Below are 4000 nucleotides of genomic sequence, written 5' to 3' on the forward strand. Positions count from 1 at the left end.
TATTTAACCCCACGTGTAGATTTGCACACTTTATAAGGCCACAAAAACTCATTTTATCAATTTATGAAATGTCCCACTTGACCATTTATAAATATAATAATAACAATGTCCCATGAGCCTTTGCTCATGGGACATAGGACTTGAAAGTATGGCAGACTTTCACCAAGTGCACAGACTAAAACAAAAGAGGGCTACTGCATAGCTTAATCGTTAAAAATAAAGGACTTTACTTTAAAAAGTATTTGTATTTCATGTATTATATTACTGCATATAACCCGCAGACCTGGATAGATTTTCATTTTGACCCTCTTGGGGAAAATGTTTGGGCGCCACTGATCTAAAGTTTATAATTATTAATATATTTCAAGAACCTGTCTCACTGAGCTCAAACAACATGGCAGAGTCAATAAATCATCTTTGGACCATTAAAAACAGGTCAGGTCTAATTCTGTCGTGGACATCCCTGCATGGACTCAGGAACCCTTCTGCAAGGTAATCTTTTAAAATGTTTCACCCTGCCACAAATGCTGGTTACAGCTCGATCAAGCAAAGAAGTCAGACTTCATTCAAAACATCAAACCAAAAGGTGATGAAAAAAAGAATGTTTTTGGAAACCACAGGAACCATGTCCTCCATAATAAAGAGGAGAGGGAACATATGTAAATACTGCTTAGTTTCTGTCTGCCTCGGTATAGAGGTGCATTGGTGCCTGTTATAAGCGAAGCTCACACACCTGGAAGGGGACCAGCACATACAAGTTTGTACAGGTTTTAGAACAACATATGTTGCTTAATGGTAATACATTGTATTCTTATGTAAGGCGAGACTAAACTGCATGTGACATTCAACATACAGTAGCTTAAAAAACATGATTCTGAAGTAGACGTCACGTGTTCAGGTGTTGAAATGACCTGCCTGGAGTCCAGACCTCTCATCAGCTGTAAACATTTGACACATTTTGTATCATTGTGAATAAAATGTGGATTTATGACATTTTTAATAACTGAATTAGTTTTGTAAATTACAACCTAACTTATTTATGTGCTTTCTAAAGTTGGGGGTCAGGACCTCTCTGTGGCTTGTGAAGTGTTCAATGGTAATGTTTCTTTGTAATTTCTCTGATTATTGTATAATCAGGTCCACAGGGTGAACTTGGGTTGGTCACTTCTAAGATTTTTTGCCAACTGTTTCTACTGTTATCCACTAAATCATCACTAGCTGTTTGACACATTCAGACGCTGAGGTTACATATTTCCAATGTTTGATATGAACATTAATTAAAGTTCAAGCTTTCTGTGTTTGGATTATTACTTTGAGAATAAAGCAAGAACATAAGTGATTTCCATTTCCATCTTCTACCACTTATCTGTGGTCGAGCTGCAGAGCCAACAGGTCCAGAAGAGAAACCCAGACATCCCTCTCCCATGTGACACTCTCCAGCTTCACCTCAGGGGCCCCGAGGTGTTTCCAGGCCAGAGAATATGCATCCAACCTGTGGGTCTGCCCTGGGGCCTCTTACCAGTGGAACATACCTGACAAACCTCTGAAGGGAGGTGATCGGGAAGCATCCTAAACAGACGAACCACCTCAACTGACTTRTTTTTGATTCAAAGGAGCAGCACCTCTACTCAGAGCTCCTACCAGATGACGGAGCTCCTTGCCCTATCTCTAAGGGTGAGACACAGACGGAAGCTCCTTTTGGCCTCTTGTATCCAGTAACTTGTTCTTTCAATCAGGATCTTGTCCACATGACCATAGACGACAGATGGAATGTAGACAGACCAATAAATCAAGAGCTTTGCTTTTTGACTCAGCTCCTTCTTCAACAGGACCGACTGAAGCAATGCCCTCATTATTGAAGAAAAGCTCAGATCCGTCTATCCATCTTTTGCTCCATCCTACATCACTTGTGAACAAGATGTCCAGATAATCAAACTTCTTCACCTGAGGATTAGACTCCCACCCGATGTGCATGGGGCATTCCACTCGTTTATGTTAGAGAACCACGGTCTCAGACTTAAAGGAGCTGACTCTCATCCCAGTTGCTTCACACTCAGCCGTAAACCACCCCAGTGCACGCTGACAGTCATCTGAGGACGCCAACAGAACACATTATCTGTAAAAAGCAAAGAMGAGACCCCAGAGTCCAACCTGCACAGGGACATAGATCCGGCTTTGGTTATACAGGGACTAGATAGTCCTTAAAAGCAACCCTAGCACCCCACACTCCCACAGTACCCCTCACAGAATGTAGTTTTAAACATTTTCCAGGTCCACTGGGGKAATCAAACTCCTATGACCCCTGCTTAGCCAAGCCACGAGGGTGAGGATCTGGTCCACTGYTCCAAGATCAGMACAAAAAAGCCACACTGCTCCTCCTGAATCTGAGGTTTGACAAGTGAGAGAGCCTTCCTTCCAACACTCTATGTAAACTGGAGGCTGAGAAGTCTGATCCCATGATAAGTGAAACACAAAAAGAAATGGGAACCACCGCTCTGTTCCCACCCGACAGGTGTTATTCAAATCAGTGAAAAGACACATCAACTATGACACAACATTTCTTATCCTATAATGTATCACCWAAAGTGAAGTAATTTGATTATATTCCTCCATGCATTTTATCAGGCAGCAAATGACTGCAGGAAAGACAAAGACTTCTGATGACTGGACAACCAGGTTAGAGTCTTTTAAAAACTGGGGTTGGTTGTGAAGTACTGTTTTTCCACTCACTGAAGAGGKAAGTAGACAAAAAGATCACTGTATTGTACTACGTCTAGGATTTCAAAGTACAAGACAACAAAGTAGTCCTATAGAGCAAGAAAATGTGAAACAGTTCACTTGATTTCAAATGTCTTCCTGGGCAACTCTGGGTGTGCAAGCAAAACATCTCCAACATATCCAGATGTGCTGGCAACACATCCACAAGACCAGACGCGATTATTTACAAGACAGAAAGATCCTGCAGAAGGAGCACTACTAAAATGACATTATTAAAAGTGGAATCAAGTCCAGACCGGGTAATAAATTAGGCTCTTGCCAACAAAGCTCCAAGCAGCTGAACCTCCTTCAGGTTTCTGTGGTCTAATCACATGTAGATGGGTCTTTTTTCCTAAGCTTCCAACACACGCCAATAAGCCTCAGATGCTATAAACATGTTTTTTTCTTTAAAGCTTATTTGAAACCRTGATATACTGAGAACACATCAGACTTCAATCCTTGTACTCTTTCATGTGTGGGAACAGAAACACATCTGGAGTGGTAAAGTTGTTTTCTCCTTTCAAAGCCAGAGCAGGATCTGAGCCAGGTTTCCTCATCAGAGGGTGGGGCGACACCCAGCTGAAATTAAAAAGCTTCAACATATCCTGTACTTGGACTCGTCTTGAACCAGTCATTACAGCGTCTGCATGTGTTTGCTGGGTTGTAACTGGTTTTATTGTTGACTGGAGGTGGTGTGGGTCAGTAGAACAGTAGGCCATCCTCTGATCGCTACGTTAAGTACGGTGTCCTTACATTTAAAAAGCTTCAAAACAGATCAGTCTTTGTCACATTTGACCATAAAACTTATGTCTTAAATGCATTAGGCTTGTCCTTCAAACTTGAAGGTGTCATTTTTGGAAAAATTCAGTTCAAATTCAAAAAGGGATTTTTTTATTGACCTGCATCCTTTCAGTCTGTGACAGGGTGAAGCTTGGTTTATACTTCAACAAGACGTGAGACAGTGAATCAGCCATGACTTTATTTCAGACATGTTCATCTCACCAAGCGTTTAGTTGGGTTGAAGACGCAAAATAAATCATAATCCCTCCCCACCGTGGTCACTATTGACCACAGTCTATAGGCCGTAGGCTGCTCGTGTCGGCTGCATAAATGGCTGTGAAAAGAGACAGTCTAGTCCACAGAAGATGTATTTTGCGTGACCACGCGCTGCCTCATCATTATGGTGATACGCTTTACATCACATTGCTTTCGTTGGTTTTTTTTTAAAGATATAACTTCATAG

Source organism: Austrofundulus limnaeus, unplaced genomic scaffold (assembly GCF_001266775.1).
Source record: "Austrofundulus limnaeus strain Quisiro unplaced genomic scaffold, Austrofundulus_limnaeus-1.0 Scaffold281, whole genome shotgun sequence".
Lineage (NCBI taxonomy): Eukaryota > Metazoa > Chordata > Actinopteri > Cyprinodontiformes > Rivulidae > Austrofundulus > Austrofundulus limnaeus.